The following is a 22,857-nucleotide window of genomic DNA, read 5'->3' as shown; positions in this document are numbered from 1 at the left end:
TATAGGATCAAACAGATGTTGGTTAGTATATCACAGTAATACCTTCCTATGTTTACGCAGAGTTTTCATCAAGACTCAATGATGGTTAAAAAATAACTATAATATTTTCAAACTTGCTTCAGCAATGCAAAACAAATACAAACAACGACAACAACAACAGCAAATGGCTGGGAAGAGGGATGGACTTATGGAAAAGAGACATGCCCAAGGGCAAGAAGAATAACTGAGCTTTTTGTGTGACTAGACTCAAAATCACTCTCTTATCTCCATTTTACCATTTGGTCTTCTTTCTAGATTTCAGATTCATTTTTCCTTCACTCTTCTTTCATGCACAAATATTTCCCTAATTAACTCACTCTTATATACTTTGAAGAGACAATTTTGCACCTCTTCTCTCTCAAAATCTCCAACACCCCTTCCCACATACCACTCTCAACAGAGAACCTTACCACACAGTCACTGAAAAGTAGAAGTAATCAGAAAAGCACTTACACATTCTCCCTACCATCATACCTACCAAATAACCTGTGTCTATCTTCAGACACTCTGCTTTCACCCTTCTTATAATAGAGAAATCGTTCCCCATCTACGGCCAGCACCTTCATTAGTGGACTAGAACACTTCCCCCTCTCATCTCAAAGATGTCAGTTCTATAATTACCCTCTCTTTTGTGTCATTTTTCCACTCTCTGCTAGATCATTCCATTGTCATACATACTTTCAAGTTATAATATTTTAAAATATCCACCTTAAAAAAAAACTTTGATCTACAATCACCTTAAAGTTTGTACTGTATTTCTCCACTTAAAAAAAAAAAACCTCATCGTAGCAATTGTCTACATCTGCTGTCTTTATACTTCTTGCTTCTTATTCACTCTTGAGCTCACCTTGCACATCTTCCTTTCCCCACTAATCCAGTAACACTGCCCTTATCAATCACTGTGCTGAACTCTAGACATATAACCTGAAGTCCACTCAGTGTATTCATTTCCATGTCTAATACGAATCCCAAATTTCACATGCTTGCAACCAAACTCTTGATTCTGTTGCCACTATAACCCCAAACTAACTCGCTTCCCCCTCCAAGTATTCCTATTTCCATAAAGGTCACCACATTCACTTAGGGGATTCACCCGATAAATCTGCTCTTTATCTAAGACCTCACATCCAAACCAACAGCAAATCCTCTAAGCTTACTTTCAAAATATATTTTAAATCTAACGATCAGCACATCCACTACCACCTTACTGCTTGACCAGTGTTAACACCTTAAATGGTTTCCCTGTTTCCACTGTTGGTCACCCAAGATGATCTTTTGACAACATAAATCACTCCCCTTCTTAAAACTCTTAAAACATTTTAACAGAGCCGTTAGAAAAACTCCACAGAGCTTATCCTGCCAAAGGATTTGGCTCCTGACTCTATCTCTCGTTTCACCTCTTATCTCACTCACATTAGTCCAACCAAACTGGTCTTCTTGCTTTTGGACTTTCCTGTTTGCTGTTTTCCCTGTTTGAGTCATTATTCCCCAAGCTTTGCACAAGATTTGCTCCTCACTTCATGCAAGTCTTTTTTTTTTTTTTTAGGATTTATTTATTTATTCGACAGAGATAGAGACAGCCAGCGAGAGAGGGAACACGAGCAGGGGGAGTGGGAGAGGAAGAAGCAGGCTCATAGCGGAGGAGCCTGATGTGGGGCTCAATCCCATAACGCCGGGATCACGCCCTGAGCCGAAGGCAGACGCTTAACTGCTGTGCCACCCAGGCGCCCCCACTTCATGCAAGTCTTGATCACATGGCACCAGCTTAGAGCCAGTCCCTGACAATTTAAAATAACACCCCCCCTTTGCTATCACCTTGCTCTGCTTTAATTTTCTTCATAACACTAAGTTCTTAACATTATTCATGTAATTATTTTTTTTAGATTTTTTATTTATTTGAGAGAGAAAACACGCACACACAGGGAAATATATATACAGAGAGAGAGACAGCATGAGCAGGGGAAGGGGCAGAGGGTGGAGCAGACTCCCTTCTGAGCGAGGAGCCCAATGTGGGTCTGGATCCTAGGACCTTGAGATCATGACTGAGCTAAAGACAGACACTTAATTGACTGAACCACCCAGGCGCCCCAATATATGTAATTGTTTTAACAACCTATACATCCCAATAAATTAAGCATGCTTTATTGACTGAAGGATTCTTGTTACCCTAGAGATAGTGGGTGGATATTCATTACTTGCCCACTGAAAGATTCACAGAAAATAGCTAACCTAGTACCACCCAGCTCAAATGCCAAATACAGTCTCATGAAGTCTCCAAGTCCCAATTCCATATTTCCAGGACAAAGAAGAAAATGGCCAAATTCATTCTGATCCCAACAGTTATACAGTCCTTCAGCCATGGTGAAAGGGTTGTAATCAGGTAATCATACACACAGTTCGAGCTATGGAAGAATAATTTCAGGAAAAAGAAATGTGAGTAGGCAGGAAAATTAAATACCTTGTCTTCACTTTCATCTATTCAACAAATATTTACTGAGCACCGACAGTGTGCCAAGAATCTGGAAAATAGGATACAACAGAAACTTGGCAAACAAGAACCTTTCTCTTATAAATTTTTCATTTAGTGAAAGGAGCTCCAAGTATATATGGCACTCTAACCTATGATCCATGGATAGAAGAATCAGGCAGAGTAAATAAGATTGAGTTATTTTGTTTTGCCTCATGGTGTACATATTTAAATGTACTAATTATAATAAGAATACTTAAGAATTCTCACACCACTCCTTCATGAAGCAAATATTGAATTACTCTCACACTGGTCTTGATTATACATTTATAGATGTATTCTCATTGAAAATTTTTGTTTCCTACATGGTATATATTAATAATTTGTAAATATGAATATTTATTTTTCAAAAAGAATTCAGCTTTTTCAGCGTGTGGTATACCTGCATTTGACTCTTCCTCATAACCACTACTATAACTTAACCACTCCTCCATCTATTCATTCTTAAACTGGTGTACCATGGTTTAAATTCTTCACTCCTATATGGTGTTTATGTTCTGTTTTGGTTTGTTGACCTTGGATATGAATGCTTTAGGACTTTCACTTTCAAATTCACTCTAGTCCACAGCCCCCCATTATTCTACAGTGGTTGTTCTCAAACTTGAGCATGAATCAGAATTACCTGTAGAGCTTGTTAAAACATATTTTGCTGGCCTCACCTCAAGTTTTTAATCCCCTAGGTCTTCAGTGAAGCCCACAAATTTGTATTAGCTACGAGTTCCCTGTTTGATGCTTATGCTTCTAATCCCAGGACTGCATTTTGACAACCATGTTCTACACTACTTCTGCATGTACATCATTTGCCAAGCCCTACAGACATCTAAATTTGTGACCCATTGTAGCATATATGCCAAAAAACACTATTTATTATAATACCAACACATTTTTAACCTTTAATGAGAATCTCCACCTGGCCTGGGCTGTGATTATCACACATGGTGTTCTTTAAGATTGGTTGGCTAGAACTTTTATGTGATGGTCTCATTAGGACCACAGAACTAAACCACACACTAATTGTCTAATGTGAGGTTTCTCCTAAAAGGAATAGTCTCATAGTCTTGGAGAAATATATACTGGGGTACAAAAACTTGTGTTTATCACTTTTATCTTCAGACCTTGATAATGAGTTCATCTTCAAGTAATGATAACATGGGTAGTACTGACAATCTTCTGTGTTATTTCTCACTGTAATTATATATATACATACACACACACACATAAAGGTACATGTATATGCGTTTATCTCTCTAGTGGACAGAGAGATGTGAATATATATATACACACAGACACACACACAGACACACACACAGTGGTGGACAGACACATCTGTCTGTCCACCAGAGTGATTTCCATAGAAGACATGTTATCTTATTTTTTCTTATTTCTTTCCCTTACCTTCTTTCTCTTACCTAAAAAATAACTAACTACTGATTCCTCTTTTTTCAGCATCTACCTGTTCTTTAAGACTCTGAAAAGCACTGCTTCCTGACTTAGACTCTGGGAGAATCTTACCTGCAGTTGTGATGTGGAGCTGTTGCAGGTATGAAATGAAAGGATAACCACTGTTATTTGTTTGGGGTGTAGTATTATTTCAAAAGGGAAAAGTATTTCACAGATAAAGCAAACTATGTTGCCAGAGAATTAACAAATTTCTGTGGCCAAAGACCTACAACCTTTTTTCTTTATGCTCTCTCTATAACTCGTTTGTTTATTCAAAAAAAAATTCACATGTGGGGCGCCTGGGTGGCACAGCAGTTAAGCGTCTGCCTTCGGCTCAGGGCGTGATCCCAGCGTTATGGGATCGACCCACATCAGGCTCCTCCACTGTGAGCCTGCTTCTTCCTCTCCCACTCCCCCTGCTTGTGTTCCCTCTCTCGCTGGCTGTCTCTATCTCTGTCAAACAAATAAATAAAATCTTAAAAAAAAAATTCATATGTGAAAAATGTCAAAGCAATAAGTATCCAAATAGATTTATGCTAATCATGATATTATTGATAAATATCTAAATTCCATATAGGTTAAATGGATCTTTGCTTCATAAGTTTAAAAGTCTTTTATAGAGTTATCATTTAATTGATTTACTGTTAAATAATCAGAAATAGCTTCAGATTACAGGGATTTAAATTGTCAAAGATCTACACCTAAGGAAGCTAGCAAATCATGTTTTTAGTTCCCTTTCTTAGTTACTTCACAAATAATTTGGCTGATTTTGTTTGTTTTGTTTTGTTTTTTTTCCATTGTGTCCCTCAATCGTACAGCACACACTCGGGCCCTCAGTCTTACAGCACGGATTTGGGAGCTAAGCTGAGAGTTGGTACCATTTGTGGAAAACTGGGGGATGTAAAGGAAAGAGAATACCACCTGGTCTCTGCATTTCACTCTCAGAGAGCAAGAAGTGGAGGTGATTCACTAAGACACACATTCCTCAAGGAAACACCACCCTTTCTGTTGCCTTTGCCTGGAGCATGTTCACCCCACTGCTTTCTTTGCCTGGTTAATATCGATACATTCTTTTTCTCTGGGCTCAGTTATCAAAACTCCTAATTAAGTCCAATCCCCAATCATATCCTCTCATAACACCACTAAGGTGTTCTTTATGGCACTTATCCCACTTGTATGTATTCATTATTATAATATTGAATTAATGCCTCCATCACCCCAGAGAGTGAATTTCCTACAGGCAATAATGTGTTTTTGTTCATCAACGTATTTCTGATAGTCACACCATGACTGACATCCAGTAGGTACTAAACCTGTGTATCTATGTTAATATCTATATATGTGCGTATGTGTTAAACGGATGGGTATATGAAAATATCTTTCTTCATCATCTTACCATTTGGGTTGAAAGTTCCAAAATTATAATCACTAATGATTATGCAAATGAAATAAGGATTTTGTCCATTTGCTAACATATGAAATATTATCTAGAAGATTTCCTGTCTATATAGGCAACTTATTAGGCCCTATCAGTCTAGGTAGCTCATTAGACTACATTTTAATTGAATGATAGGTGACAGAGTATGGCAATACCCCTCAAAGCATATTGAAATGTGGCATGAACTGAGAGCCCAGAAGAGCAACAAGGACAGTGCAGGGCAAAGCTGACCATCTGATTTGGTAGAGCAAGCTGTGAAGTAACAGGGCTGCTGGCCATAGAGGTTTGTCTAAGCCCAGCTCTACTGGGTGCATACTCATCTCACAAATTTTTGCTCTCATTAGCAGGACATGAAGTATTGAAGACTAATATGATGTAATATCTGAAAAAGGAAAATGAATGTGAGAGGACTTCTGACCTCCATTATAAAATCTTTAGCAATTTGTATCATTTGATTAGAGTCCACTGTAATTTTTGAACATTAAGTAGCCACTCACCCAGATAAAAAAGAAACGGGAAGTTCATGATTTCTTTCTTCAACAGATAATAGCATAGCTTGATCTTGAGAAGTTTGGGAAGGAGTGCTGGATCTCACCTTGTGAGGAGGAACAAACGTGATATTTTTTATTAGCTTTCTAATACTGCACAAGTAAAGACTTATTTGAATATCATCAAATAATGTCTTCAGTGTGTCAGATATCTAGAGAAGTATGTTCATGCATAATATCATGTAAAAAAATAAAATAAGAACATAAAATCTGTTTAAGTGCCCATAATTATTTCCCTATTTATTGCATTTCGGTGATGGAGTTTTCAAAAAAAAAATTCCAGAAAAATTAACTATATTCCTTGATATATTTAGAATAAAGTATATCTTATTTTCTTTTATCTGTGTTTTAGTATTGAAAAATAACAAATAAGTGAACTTGCCCAGCATTGTATGCATTTCGTATAATTATATGTATGATTGCTTTATTGTGATAAGCTAACGGGATGATAAGATACAATCAGAAGTTAATAAAGCCTTTTTAAGTATCAAATTAGAATTTTTGACTTCAATTTTATAATAATGTCCAGTTATACCTTGGTTTAACCTGTTTAGGGGTTTACTTCTATTAATCTGACCTCTCTATTTTTAAAAAATCCTTTTCAAAAGAGTAATTTAAACCAGCTAGAATTTCAAAGAAATACAGGCTTGGATCTCAAATCTATTTCAAAATATCTTGATACCTAGGTACCACCAATAGCTGTGGCTTCTATGGCTTTGCATATCTAATAGTCATCTTGAAACTTTCTTAACTGTCTCTTAAGTAATTTCAAACAGTATTCTCAGCTACAGTGCTATCTCTTGCTCCTTCCAAATCTCACATTCGGAGCTCCCGATTCCTCTTATAAACCCCCAAAATCAGTGCGGCAAGTTAGTGTGCGCTCCCTGCAAGATCAGACTGGACCTTGTTTCAAAGCCTGATACACCCACAGATGAAACTATCATCACAACCTGACAAAATTGCCTTGCTATTGTTTCTTGGTTTATACAGCTTCTCTAGAGGCAGAGAAGATAAATGGAATGTATTGTAAATGACTGCAATTATTTCAGAAACTTCAGCTGTATGAATATTTTAATAGCATAAACAGAGTTGGTTAAATTAATCAGCATCAAACATTTCTACCTAGCTTTTGAATTGTAAGTTTACCAATATATTTTTGCAAAATTTCCCATATCACCAACTAGATAAACTTATCCTGATAAGGTAATCCCCCCAAACCTCAAACTCATCCAATTTAAAGCTAGTCTTAGCTTTAAGACTGGGAAGAAATCTGAGAGAAGAAAATTGATTTTTCCGATATTGATGGGAGACTTGGGAGGTTAGCTCAAGAAGCCCTTGGCAGAGTGATTATGACTCCCTTTGTAGCCTCTCTTTCCTTGCCATATCTTTGTTGTTCTGCGAAGAATCCCCAATGTAATGTTACTATTTAAATAAATGTTACATGTTAACGCTGCTAAAATGTATTGTGTTAATAGCGACACTTCATTCATGTAAGTACTAGCAACATATAGATATATTTTAAATGAATATAGACCTCATAGAAATCATCCCTAGAATGATAAGCACAAACAAAAAGAAAAAATTTGTCTTTCATTAATAAGAGCAAATATAAAACATATTAGTCAACACTTTTTAAAAAATAAAATGTATAGGTTTTATTCTGATTGCAAAATAAACATTAAAGAATGTCTTAAAGTATAAGAACACAAAGAAAATAAATAACCTTAGTAGTCTCACCCTCAGCGATAATCACTAAGAACATTTTTGGCTATAGCCTAACAAGATTCTTCACGTATATACATACACATTTGAATTTTTACAAAAACATAGTTGCTTAATGTGCTGTTATATTCATAATAAAACATTATGATTATTTCTCCCATGTTATTAAATATTCTATAGCATAAGTTTTAATGGGTGTCTGCTGAATTAGTGGACCAGCATTTGCTTAGCCAACTCCATATTGCAGTATGTTTAATCTATTTCCCCAAATTTACAAAATTTTGTTCAAGATGTTTATTTGTACATATTTGGAAACATCTTCAATGATTTTGGTAGGAAAAAATTATTAGAAGTAGATTGTTAAGTCAAACAATGTAAATATTTTTTAGCTTCAGATATATATCACCAAACCAAGTTCTAACATTTTGTACTAAAGACATCAGTAGTGTAGGAAGTGGAAACTGGGCTCCCCAAAACTTCAAAGGATAGTTAGGAATGCTCTTCAAAAATCACAGGAAATCTATGCCTGCACCCATTCTTAGCAACATTGAGTACATTTTTATATTTGTCAATTTTAACAATAAAAATTTACCTTTCACATTACAGTTCTTTATTTTTAAATTTGAGCATTTTTCATACATAATGATCATTTAAATAATTTCTTTACGATGTTTTTTTCCCTCTGCTGTCATTTTCTATGAAGTTAAGCCCAACAGGGCTCAGCCCAAAAAGAATGGGAAAGAAATTCCACATATAATTCTCCTAATCAGAGAGGAAGAATCTATGAGTGAACCATCCTAAGAAGCCAGTGATGAATGGAGACCTGGTCACACAACAGCACAGTACCATCCAGCATCATTTTGTACCAGCTCCCTACCTTTCCTATCTTCAGAGAGATTCCTAACTCTTCATTGAGGTTTTGCGGAGCTCAGCTTTAGTACTGACCGCCTAGTACCTCTCTAGCTGACCGGTCCCAGACCATTGCATGACTTCTGCATAGAACTTCCTTTTCTGGTACTTGCCTTCCAAATGTTAACCTATTCTCCTGGATTTCATCTCCAGCTTCCCTAATCTATAGTAGCCATCTGATCCCTTCATCAATACCCTGCACACCTGATCAGAGTTGTGAGTGGTGGTCAACATCCTGTACAGATGATTAAAATGACATGTCAGCCATTCTGCCCTTTCCTAGCTCTATGTCCAAATGTCACCTAACAATGATTGGCATGAGACGGACGTTTTTCTGTCAGACACACAGATCTCTCCAAGACCTCCAATAATCTGAATGCCAATTCAAGAGAGATGAGGGTAATCAATACTAAGAGTACTTAAGGCCATGATAAAATAAGGAATTTGGGGATATTTATCTTGAAATGTTAACTGGAACCAGTGTGGATGAAAGCGACACTGATGGTAAGACAATCTGCTACAAGGTTGCTCTGCATTCCAAGAGAGAGATGACAAGTCAGGACCAGCGCAGTTGGCAGGGACCACGGAGAAAAGAGGGAAAACGGAAAAGATTTCGTCTATAGATCTAAGCGTATACTGGAAAATTGGCATGGTGAGAGGGGGCAGAAGTGGGGAATGACGGAAGCAAAAGGAAGAGAGAAGCCAAGGATGATTCTGAGGTTTGTGAGCGACCTAGGTTAACAGTTATCCTGTCAGTTTGTATAATTCATATGCATCCAAGCCAATTAATTTTATTCTGTGTGAAGGTTATTTCATGCAGTAGAAAACTTTCCAAAAAAATGTCTCAGTGGCTCAGGTGATATTAGACATCAGAACATCTAATAAAACTACACAAATACCAAGAACACGTTACAATTTCTGGAGTAGAGATCATTTCATTCTTCTAATTAGGAATACAGCCTAGGGTATCTTGTTTAAAATGGGCCCCATTTATTATTGTACGCCTTTTAAATGAATCCTGTTTTAGTCCTGACATTTTAGCAAGGAGCTGGATGGAAACTTAGTTAATTGGTTCATTCCACTATGGGAACATGGCTACCAATTAGAATATAGGCTCTGAAAGTGTTAAGTTCAGCTACACTGCAAGTGGAAAAGGGACCTCTGAGGTATTCTCTAGCTGGCCTCTTGTAATAATTACATACAAAAGAGTTATGTCTCAAAACCGTAGCTTCTGGCATGAATTAATTCATTTGTATTTAATAGGAAGTAAAAATCACCTAAGTGGCCAGTGTTTGTTTCTTTATTTTGGCTAACACATTCCAGAATCAATAAACAGGATTGATGGAAGAGGGGAGAAAGGCAGTACTGCAATGCAAATTCTATACTCCAAACAACCTGAATCCAGATTCTGGCTCTGCTGCTTATTAGCATCCTGACCATAAATAAATTATTTATTTCTCTAAGGTTCACTATCTTCCAAAATAGAGATGATAATAATAAAATAATAATAATATCTTCCTTGAAGGGTAGTTATGAAATTTAAATAAGAAAGGGCATGCAAAATACCAATATGCTTAGCACTTAGTATACAGTCAATAATGGCCAGCTATTATTATTATTTGTATAAAATAGAATTTTGCAGTGATATCAGCTATGAAGGTAAAAATCATGAGAAGTTGAAAGCGACAGATACAAAAATTGCCAAAAACAGATGAGCAACTATTTGAAGTCTCTTTTTCTTAGCCACCTTGATTTTATGATAGGTTAGTTGTAAAACAACAACAACAACAACCCATTCTCCATCTTTTCCTATATCCACATCCTTTGCCCTATAACTTTGCAGCTCTTTCCTTTAGAAGGTAGACATTTTGGCCAGAAGAATATAGCAGAGATGACCATATGCCAGTTCCAAGCCTAGAACTTAATAATCTTACATACCTTCTTATGCTGTTTCTTGAAAAAGAACCAGCCCAAACTGGTCTGCTGGAGGATGAGAGATCACGTGGATCAGAGAGTAGATAACGCAGCTGAGAAAATCCTAGACAAGCTAGCCACAAGCTGATTTGCTGCTGACCACAGACACAGTAGAAATTGGCCCAGCACCAAGACCAGATTTGCAAAAACACCAAACCATGGACTTATAAGCAAAAACAAGTGTTTATTGTTGTATGCCAACATGATTTTACTTGCTTGTTTACTTACTTTACTTGCTTGGCAATAGATTATTGGCCATTCTCTTTGAAATTAAGAGAACGAATGCATCTTTGGCAAAAGGAGTGGGGGGAAAATGTCTGGTTTGTGAATGAAGGCTTAAAAACCATGAAAGAATAAAGCAAGACATAGTAATTTAAATGACCACTTAAGGACTTACTAAGTGCCAGATGGTGTGCTAAATATCGTAAGTACACAGGGACACCTGGGTGGCTCAGTCAGTTAAGCATCTGCCTTCGGCTCAGGTCATGATCCCAGGGTCCTGGGATTGAGTCCCATATCAGGCTCCCTGCTCATCTGGGAGTCTGCTTCTCCCTCTCCCTCTGCTCCTCTTCCCTCTCATGCTCTCTCTCTCATCTCTTTTTCTCAAATAAATAAATAAAATCTTAAAAGATAAATAAAATAACATGTGTATATATAAACATATAATACACACACATATGTGATTTCACTTAATTCTTATGAGAAGCCTTTGAAGATACAAGTCAGGGGGCGCCTGGGTGGCACAGTGGTTAAGCGTCTGCCTTCGGCTCAGGGCGTGATCCCAGCGTTCTGGGATCGAGCCCCACATCAGGCTCTTCCACTATGAGCCTGCTTCTTCCTCTCCCACTCCCCCTGCTCGTGTTCCCTCTCTCGCTGGCTGTCTCTGTCTCTGTTGAATAAATAAATAAAATCTTTAAAAAAAAAATGAAGATACAAGTCAGAAGAAACCAAAGCTGAGGGAATTTAGGCAACTTATCCAAGCTTTCACTGCAACTCCTGCCCAGGTTTGTCTGACTCCAAGGGCATGTTTCAATGCCTCTGTGGTACTGTCTTCCAGTATAGATTTGTTCATAACCCACAAAGCCTCTGCATTGTTGACTAGAGCTTGTTTAATCAATGACTTAGAAATGAAATTTCTAGGGTAATCTTGAATTACTGCCCCAGACTGTTTTGGGCTCCATTTACTAAAAACCAGGAATCAAATCAGTAATCTAAGTGCAAATAAGGCAAAACACTTTCTAAGAAAGATATATATATATTTTTTAAGATTTTATTTATTTGAGAGAGAGAGAGAGCATGCGATAGAGACAGCATGAGGGGTGTGGTGGGGAGAGGCAGAGGAGAAGCTGACTCCCCACTGAGCAGGGACCCCCTGGATCATGACCCGAGACGAATGAAGGCAGATGTTTAACCTACTGAGTCACCCAGGAGCCCTTTTTTTCTTTTTTAATAGGTAGCAAAGTAATAAATTCTAAAGAGTTTCAAAGCACATAGACAACCTGAGGACAATTTAGAACAAACTGATGAAAGCAGTAGGTTGAGTGTGAATGGGACAAATTGCATGAGGGAAATTTAATTCTTCTGCTTTTGGAACTTTCAGAAAGCAACTTCTCTTTTCTAAAGGCCTAAATACATAAGATAATTTTGTGAAAATATTGGAAGAGAAGCAAACAACGTAAACAGTTGCAGAAAGAGAATGAACTTGAGATTTTATGGACACAGGAATATTACTATACAGTGATCCTTGGAGAATTAGGGTATCCAATTTAAAGCAAAATTGTCATCAGCTTGACTGAATGAAATGTCCTTGTCCTGCTTGCCCCCAACCGAAAGGAAAAGTCTGTTTCTCTGTTCTAGAAGCTGCCAGTCATGCAGCAGTGAACATGAGACATCCTATGAGTCACTTTTCTTTCAGCTCTAATCTCTTTTCACAGTGACAAATGAATCACAGAAATCAATCTCAACTCTGACTCCGAAAAATCTTCTGTGGGATTTTTATTTGAAGAGAATAAAGACAGGCGACCTAAAATTTCGCATTAGGAGGCAGACAAAATGGGTGTGGGGCTAAGCTGGATGCCAGGCATGCACTGAAAGCGTTTGGCATGTCGGAAAGACTCAGGCTCCGGACATAACAGCAGATGAGTTTGCATCCTGTCCCATGGCCTATTAGCTGTACGAGTGGGAAAATCAGTCAACCTCTGTAGGACTTAGTGTCCTCACTTATCAAAAAGGGAAGATAATAATACCTACATAGTAGGACTGTGATGAGTGTGAAACAACATATTTAGACTTTTTCTTCAGAGTCTAATAAAAGCATTAATCAAAAATCAAGGTAGGCACTAATTAATCCCACAACAATTTTACACTATATGACCTAGTGCTATGAACTATTTTGCTATTTTCTGCATGAATATGTTTTTCTATCTCCCTAATTAAATGACTATTACCAAAAAGCATTGCTTTTTATTTCTTTTTTAATATTCCCTTCAGTTCTGAATACTTGGAAGACACTCTGCCCATAGACAGAACTCAATAAAGGTAGTGGGTACTATTGAGCTACATATTATAAAGAAAGGAGTGAGATATTGCTGATCTCTGTATTTATGTGGATTCGGAAAGCACATACCAAAGACACAACAAAATAAAACATTTACTGATGCTATTTGTGCTCATTAATAAAGTTTTACATTATCTCCATGGTACTTTCTTCTGAACCAGGGCCTCATGGACACTCTTAATGCATACAATTTGTTTCCCAGTCCTTAGCATGAATTAGCTAGGTAATACTGAATACCTCAATGGAACTTCTGCTGAATACTCTGGTCTACTTATTAGACACAATTACTGTCAGGTTAAGAAACCACATAGTGGTTGCTGAGCTCCCGTTGCTACTCATTAGAAAATTCTAGAGCCAGGAGCAATACAGAAAGAAAGGGGCTTATTAAGGTTCATTTTTTATGCTAAACAAAGGTTCCATTATTAGCACATATGGAGGCATTTCGGCTTACACTAAATTAGCTGCCTTTTAAAAGACACCTATATTTAATGGCATTAAATGAAAGCGGTGGTTAAAGAAATCCTTGCTCTGTTACAGAACCTCTGATGAATGACCAAGTCCTGATGTAAGTAAAATACTATGTAAACATTCCCTTAAGCTAAATTGTAGTGGACTATTGTTAAATGTAAATAACTATAAATACCGAAGCTACTATTTTGTGATTAGTCCCATGGAATCATCACAATTTTAAGCTTTGGCTTTTGTTTCTTTCAATTTTTTTCAGTCTCAGCACAAAAGTAGTCGTATGTGTATGTGTGTGTGTGAGAGAATTTGAGTTTTAAAATCCACTAGCTAGCTGCCTTTTTATACCCAAATTTATCTTATAACTTGAAAAGGAAGAAGAGTGAAAATGTAAGAAAAAAATTTATACCGAGTAAAATATGGTTAAGCCCTCCCCTACAAATATATAGAAAATTTTCATTTTAAGATACAGGCATTAAAGATAAGGTGAGCATATCATTAGAGATTTATTTGTCAAGCCCTAAGAATTGTTTTGATTTTTAACACTTTGACAAAATTTATCCGCAATTCCTATAGAGAGATCTTAGTTTATTAATATAGCGCCATCTACTGGTAAATATTAAGAAGGGCAGTTGGTTTTGTACCAAGAAAGTATTGAAATCATTTAAAGAATTTAATGAAAAATTGATCCATTGTAACAAACGTCTACAATTGCATTCTACAGGGCTTTCTTAACATTTTAGTGTTATATTAATTTGCTACTTGTTAACCTTGACTTCTAACCTTTTCCAAGTTTAAAATTATTGTCAGATTGCTACATGGCATAAATTCCATTAAGCCAAATTGTAAGATGAAGTTATATATGCCTTTTACATATAATATGTAGTTATATATAACATGAAGTTATATATGCCTTTTACATATAATATGTAACTTTATATCTAACATATTTTGCATGTAATATAAAATATATACAAATATAAAACACAAAATGTACTCAGATCATCACTTACAAAAAGTAGCTATTTAATATAAATACAACTATATATATACATATATAAATACAATTATATATATATATATACACACACATATATATATTCCAAAATTCTACATATATAATACCCAAGATAAACAAACAGGCCAGCATTTACAGGAATAAAAAAATGAAACATCAAAAATGGACTGCTTTTCTAAATATACCTTACCAAAAATTAAATTGCAAACAAAAAAACTGAACAAATTTCTTAATGTATAAAAAAAGAGTCAAAAATTCTAAAATATAATCATTATAATCATCATCAGTGATAAATGCTAACCTCCTTCATATGTTAATAGTTCTAATGAATCAGTAAGAAAAGATGGCAATCACAATAGAAAAACGAGATTAATAAAATTTTGTAAATAAGGAATGAGAACTGAACAAAGAAAAAGTTAAATAAATAAACCAAAAATTACCTTTCCTCAAACATAATGAACTATAAGCTAAAAACAACAAAGCAAGAGTTTTTAGCTATAATTTGAGAAAAAAATTAAGGATATTAATTCATTCTTTTATGATATAAATTTATACCATATTTCTGAAGGGTTATTTGGCAATAAGCACCAAAAATTTTTAAAATGTATATATCTCCTCAGGAAATGGCCAAATATGTGAGAAACAGGTAAAAAAGAATGCTTAAAAATTTGAGTTTTGTTTGGTTTGCTTGTGTTAAACATAGGGAATTTTGGAAACAATCTAGATGTCTTAAAATAGGAGATTTTAAAATATATTATATTAATATTATATATTATAATATATTATGTATTATATTAATATTTAATACACATTAATATATTTATATTTAAAGTGCAGTGCTTTTATGTGATATATTATATATATCATTTTGTATATATACAAATATACGCATATATTATGTGATTTATTACATATGTTATAATATATTATATATTATATTAATATTTAATATATTAATATATTTTATATATATTTAAAGTGTAGTGCCTTTATGTGATAAAGTGATGCTATTAATTCATGGAATGATGTTCACAATGTATTGTTCAGAAAAAAATAAAATGAAAATAAAACAAAGTAATATGTATATTACGATCCCATGGAAAATGATGGATTGACGTACATTGATTATTCACAAGTCATCTCTGCATATTGAAATTATAGATAAGTTTACCTTCATATTAACCCATATATTCTATATTCTAAATAATAAATTTATTTATTTTACATTTTGTTAAATAATAATTTACTATTTAGAACATAGAACTTCTAAAGATGTCAAGTTGTAAATCTTTACTTTTCAAGAACATAAAAAATGAGAAAAATCAGTAAATATTAAAAGCCTATTTTTGTGGAGTTATACAAAGTATAATTATACATAGTATAATTGAGAAATTAAGATTACAAATCAATAATACAATAGGGTAGATGAAAAGTACTGTATGAGTGAATATATCAGTCAGGACATTTTTGCTTTAAGAAATTGAAAAGTTTTTGAATGTTCTTAAGCAGAAGAAAGGAAGAAAGAAAGAAAGAAAAGAAAAATTATTTGCTTTCACAACTGAGAAGGGCAGAAGTACAGCTGATTTTAAGGATGACTGTAAAGAAGGACTTAAAAGCAGCTAAACCTGGACCCTGTTTCTGTCTGTGTGATATTCATTGTCTAATGTCAGCTTCTTCATGTGGTGGTAGCAGGAAATGGTCCTAAGTAGCTTAGGGCTCATACCCATATAACTCCATTAAGAGAACCGAAGTTTAAAAAAAAGTTCTGACTGGTTGAATTATGTTATACCCATACCTTATAGTACAGGGTGTGGGTTAACATGATTGGCACTTCCTGCTGTTAAAAAAAGAATTCTAAGTCTTGTTAAAATGGTAAAGAAGACTTTATTTGGGACTATTGTGATAGGTGTCAAGACAACCACAATAGGGGAGAGAGTTTGGGGCTCAACTCAATACAGCAAAGACAGCTGGGATTCAGAGTCAGCAAGCAGAGTGAGGGAGTCACTGGATGAAAAATTATGAAGAGAAGACATCAAACATAGAGGAATTCTTGCCAAACCCACCTCACAGGTTTCTTGCTGTAGACAGGCCAGGATGATCAGATACCAAGGATTGGGAGATTCTCAATAAACTGACTGAACAGAATTCCTGCTCAGTCTTTGTCACTGCTAAACACAAAGAGTGGAAAGAAGGAGCAGGATATGAAACAGAATTTTGTTCAAAACAAATAATAAGTACTTAAATACCATAGTACAACTCATTGGACGCTTATAAGAAATCAGTCATGGAAAAGACTACTTAAAGTTTAACGGTTTAAAGAAAAGATGAGTATGAAATTGATATTGAAAATTAATCAAATTCTTATAGACAGAGATGAACACAGGGAAGAAGTTATTGATAAGGAAGTAGTTGTGAAGAAAGAAAAGCAGGAGAAATGAGTCTGTGTGGGAGTAAGTTCAACAGTTTAGCTGCGGTGCCACATTTGTGTAGGGAATTTATAAAAGATAGACTGTAGAAGGGAGTTAAAGATGGAATGTCGCATAGCATGAAATTCCAATATAAGAGTCTGAACCTGATCTGACTTCTCAAGCCAGGACACTCATATCTCCAAGACAACGTGGTGGTGCCAGGGTTACTTGGATGCACAGGACTAGTATAGCACACCTTCCTAGACACCAAAATTACTTCAAGATTTGGAATGGAATGTCAGCCTATTGAATCAGGAAGTATTTTGAATTATTTCAATATTACAAATATTGATAGTATGTAGAAAAAAATAACAGGCTGAATTTTAAAAATACCAAATAAGATTTGGGGAAGGTCACTAAATATTTTGCCCTCAGGACAAATTTTGCCCCTCTCATTTGCCACTTGGGTGGAAATTCTTGAGAACCCTGCTGCACTCCATAGGAAACTTTCAAGGACATGTGGGCGTGCAAGTGGCATGAAGAAAAAAATGGTATTATGTAAAGATTAATATAGTAACAATTTGTCACCTATGCAGGATAGAATAAAGCTGATGATTAAGAAGATACAACCATGAACCATCACAGACACTCCTCCTTTCCCACTCCAAGTCTTACATGGCAAGAGAAGCAGTTATGTGATGAGTAAGCAATTCTTCATTCCCTCCAATTTCAACAAGAATTCACTTTCTCTTTGGAATGCCAAAAAAAACAATTAGAGGAAACTGATTATAAGAGTTGATTAAAAATCTAAAACTGGACTAAGAAGATGTGGTCCATATATACAATGGAATATTACTCAGCCATCAGAAAGAACGATTACACAACATTTGCAGCAACATGGACGGGACTGGAGAAGATTATGCTAAGTGAAATAAGTCAAGCAGAGAAAGACAATTATCATATGGTTTCACTCATTTGTGGAACATAAGGAATAGCAGGAAGATTGGTAGGAGAAGGAAGGGAAGAATGAAGAGGGGTAAACAGAGGGGGGAATGAACCATGAGAGACTGTGGACTCTGGGAAACAAACTGAGGGCTTCAGAGGGGAGGGGGTGGGGGATTGGGATAGGTTGGTGATGGATATTAAGGAGGGCACATACTGCATGGTGCACTGGGTGTTATACGCAAATAATGAATCATGGAACATTGCATCAAAAACTGGGGATGCACTGTATGGTGACTAATATAACAAAATAAAAATTATAAAAGAAAAAATCTAAACCTTTGGGTGCAATTCTGATGCCATCTCTGAAGAAAAACAATATAGAATTCAACGAAGGTATAAGGAAAGGTAGTTAAAATTGAAAATGTGCAAAATTTTTCATATGATGAAATGGGATTCATCAACCTCAAAAAGTAATTGAAAGGGACATAATTGAATTCTATAAAAGGCTGAAAATGACCTAAAGAGGTAATAGATTCTGGAACAAAATAACATCTACTATGTGCTAGGTTATTGTTTTTATTCTAATCCATTCTATTTTGAGAATAAAACTGTTATTATTATTATTATTATTATTATTATTATTATTATTTCAAATGAAGAAACTCAGGCTCAAAGAATTTCAGGATTACCCCATAATGAATGAATGACACAGGGTCAGGTAACATAAAAGAAAATAGCACTTTTTACCCCAGTGAATGAAAACAAGAGGTATTAAAGGCTAAAAATAAAATTAGATATAAATGAATAAAAACTCAAGAAAAACTAAGATTCATGAACAATAACTGTGTCATGAGTAGTGAGTGAATGTTAGAGGTTTTTGAGGTAAAAATTCTAACCTTTTGAGATTGCAGCAAAAAAATAATTGGGAAGCCTTACAATACCACCCTCTTGATTCTCTCAGAAATAGAATTTTGAATGTGCTGTATAACCTGATACACCTCAAAGTCGTTAATGTGTAACAAATATTTATCAAGTACAGTGCTCAGGATATCCTAACTCAATCAACTCTCCTAAGACATTACTATGTATAATCAAACACCCCACTTAAAAGAGATTGTTTTTCTTTCATATGTAATTGCTTTTCTTTGTCCTGGAAACCTGGAACTATACTATAATGCTATCCACAGGATCCATGCCATGGGACTCTGTTATAAATGAAACTTTGGTACAATGAGATCCTTTTGGTATTTCAAGTAATAAATCCCCTTGGATAGGATCAAAAACACATCCACTTTATCATGAATTCTGCATTCTCCACTGTAGTGCTATAAGGCTCCAGTCTTACATCATAAATGTGAAAGTAAACCCTCAAAAAATTTTTGATATGGATGGAAATCCTAAGAATTATCTTCAATATGACCATGTAATGCTATGCAGAATTCAGAGTAGCTATTGTATAAATGCACTCTACTCTCTCATGAGATCTATGTACCAAATAATAGCTGCCAACCAAGTTGAACTCAAAGCCAATTTCTAATTCATTGCTTTACAGGGAACTTCGAAACATGCTCCTTTAGAAATCTGCTGGATGGGGTTCAAGAGGGCAGCGTAGGAAGATCCTGAACTCACCTCTTCCCACAGACACAACAAATCTACAGCTACATATGGAACAATTCCCTCTGAAAAAGACCTAAAAACTAGCTGAACAGCTCTTCCACAACAAAGGATAAAAGGGCCACATCAGGGGACACCTGGGTGGCTCAGTCAGTTAAGCAACCGGATCTTGATTTCAGTTCAGGTCATGATCTCAGGGTTGTGTGATCAAGCCCCACATCAGGCTCCACACTGAGCTTAAGATTCTTTCTCCCTCTCTCTCTGCCCCTCCACCCTCTCTCATGCATGTGCATGTGCTCTCTCTCAAACAAGAAAGAAAGAGAAAAGAAGAGAAGAGAAAAGACAAGAAAAAAAAAAAGAAAAGAAAAGGGCCACATCAAGATGGGTAGGAGAATCAGAAACACAGGCTCATCAAAATCCTCACCCTTCGGGTGCCTGGGTGGCTCAGTCATTAAGTGTCTGCCTTCAGCTCAGGTCGTGGTCCCAGGGTCCTGGGATCGAGCCCTGCATCAGGCTCCCTGCTCAGCGGAAAGCCTGCTTCTCCCTCTCCCACGTCCCCTGCTTGTGTTCTCTCTCTCGCTCTGTCTCTCTCTGTCAAATAAATAAAATCTTTAAAAAAAAAAAATCCTCAGCTTTAGCATGGCAACCCATAAGTGGAAGAGATCTCACAAAAATGAAGGTGTTCCCTGAGGAGCAAGAGGTTTGTGCCCCTCATCATATACTCTAGCCCTTAGGATCTGCACATGAGAGATGAGCCTCCAAAATACCTGGCTTTGAAAACCAGAAGAACCATAAGGCTATAGGGAACAGAGAGCCCATTCTTAAGGTGCTTGCACATAGACTCACTCACCCGGGGACCCATTGCAAAAGCAGCAATTTGAAATGCACCTACACCATATGTGAAAGACATTCATTTGTTAACTTTAAAGCATCTGCCAAAGGTGCAGGGCCTGTTGGGACTCTCTGCAGGGACAGAGGTGTTGGAAGGCACCATTTTTGCACTCTCCTTCTGACCTGCTAGTGCTGGTGGTCACAACCAGCTCTCACACCAATGCCATGTCCCACCAAAGCCGACAGGCAAGTGCCCTTGCTGCCATGACTCCCGTGGCCCTGCCAAAGCTGGCAGGCTTGCACAGCCCACACATTAAGCATCTGGCTCCTGTGGCTGGGAGATTACATTTTTGGGCCCCACAGGTATGAAACAATTGGAAAGACAGTTCTTGGCAGGCTTCCACACCCAGAGCACTGCACAGACTGAAACATACCACCAGTTTTCCTGTGAAAAGGGTCTATTGCGCGGGAGCTACAGCTTGAGGGATAGGCTTTGGGTTTACTATCTAGAGACCACAGAAGTACTCTAAGGGTACATATCCCTCAGTCTTACTACAGCTCACTGATACCTCCCAGAAAGGAGCCCATCTGGAACCCCAATTTTTTGCAAATGCTATGAAGGGGACAACTCCAGATGGCCTGGTCTGGTGGCCAGCAGAGTATACACCTGTGGTCCCACAGGACTGAATATATTTGCATAACTTAAAAGCTGCTGCCTGAGTGACTAACTTCCAATGAACCTGAAACTAGGTGCTGACCAGATCTCTCCCTCTGGAACACTCACCAGTCTTAACACACCCTCAACAATTAGGACCTGTCAAAACTAAATCAAACTGCTTAGATAATCACAAAGGTTTGAGAGACAACCAAGAGCTAGGGTGGAAGTCAAAATAAGTCTCATCTCCTACACAAGTCCACTCTTTCAAGCTGGAGGAAATAGCTGTTTTATTTAATAAATAGAAACAAACACAGAGAGTCAAGAAAATGAGGAAACTGGGGAATATGTTCTAAATGAAAGAACAAAATAAAACCTCAGGAAAAAAATTTAATGAAATGGATATAAGTAATTTACCTGACAAAGAGTTCAAAGTGATGGTCACTAAGATGCTCACCAAACTTGGGAGAAGAATGAATAAATACAGTGAGAACGTCAATAAAGAGAAGGAAAATACAAGAAAATAAGTCACAAAGCCGAAGAATGTAATAACTGAAGTGAAAAATACACTAGAGGGGTTTAACAGCAAACTAGATGAAATAGAGGGGAAAAAAATCAGTGATCTGGAGGGTAAGGCAGTAAAACTCATCTAAACAGAGCAACAACAACAAAACTCTTTTAAAGTGAAGATAGCTTTAGGGACCTATAAAACAACATAAAGGAGAGAAATAGATTATAGAGGAGAAAAGAGAGAGCAGAATAGAAAACTTATTCAAAGAAATAATGCCCGAAAACTTCCCTAACTTGGGGAAGGAAACAGAAATCCAGATCCAGAAAGCTCAAAAAGATCTAAACAAGATGAATCCAAAGACACCAACACTAAGATACATTATAATTAAAATGTCAGAAGCTAAAGATAAAGGGAGAGTCTTAAAAGCAGCAAGAGTAAAACAACTTGTTACATACACAGTAACCTCCATAAGACTGTGAGCAGATTTCTCAGCAGAAACTTTGCAGGTCAGAAAGGAGTAGAATGATATATTCAAAATGCTGAAAGAAAAAACTTCCAACCAAGAATACCTGGCAGGATCATCACTCAGAATTGAAGGAGAGATAAAGAAGTTTCCAGACAAGCAAAAACTAAAGTAGTTCATCACTACTAGCTTGAAATTACAAGAAATATGAAAAGTACTTCTTTAAGCTGAAATAAAGGACACTGATTAGTAACAAGAAAACATCTGAAAGTAAAAATCTCACTGGTGCAGGTAAATCTATAGTAACAGTAGTGGATCACCTATAAAGCTAGTATGAAGGTTAAAAGACAAAAGTAGTAAAAAATAACTGTAACTATAATAATTTCTTAGGGATACACAAAATAAAAAGATATAAAAAGTAACATCAAACTCGTAAAACATAGGACTTAGGATGAGTAAAAATGTTAAGTTTTAAAATACATTCAAACTTAACTTGGTATCAACTTAAAATGGACTGTTTTACATAGGTAGGCTGCAATATGTGAGACTCGTGGTAACTGCACAGCAAAAACCTGTAGGAGAAACACAAAAGATAATGAGAAAGAAATCTAAGCATAACAATACAGAAAGGTTATTAGACTGCGAGGGAAGAAAGCAAGAGAAGAAATTAACAGAGAACTACAAAGCAGCCAGAAAATAATTAACAAAATGGCAATAAGTGCATATGCATCAATAATTACTTTAAATGTAAATGGACTAAGTTTCTAATTAAAAGACACAGACTAGCAGAATAGAT

General features: G+C 36.1%; 1 long non-coding RNA gene across 1 annotated transcript in view; it reads right to left on the bottom strand.

The window, feature by feature from the left end:
- LOC117804391 overlaps positions 1-22,857 on the bottom strand; it is a 78,825-nt gene that overhangs the window by 16,352 nt on the left and 39,616 nt on the right. The window contains exon 4 of the long non-coding RNA XR_004628767.1: positions 5,942-6,039. This is a non-coding gene — a long non-coding RNA (uncharacterized LOC117804391). The remainder of the gene's footprint in view (positions 1-5,941; positions 6,040-22,857) is intronic.

This window comes from Ailuropoda melanoleuca, chromosome 1, assembly GCF_002007445.2.
Source record: "Ailuropoda melanoleuca isolate Jingjing chromosome 1, ASM200744v2, whole genome shotgun sequence".
NCBI lineage: Eukaryota > Metazoa > Chordata > Mammalia > Carnivora > Ursidae > Ailuropoda > Ailuropoda melanoleuca.
This window is presented reverse-complemented; position numbering and strand designations above follow the sequence as displayed.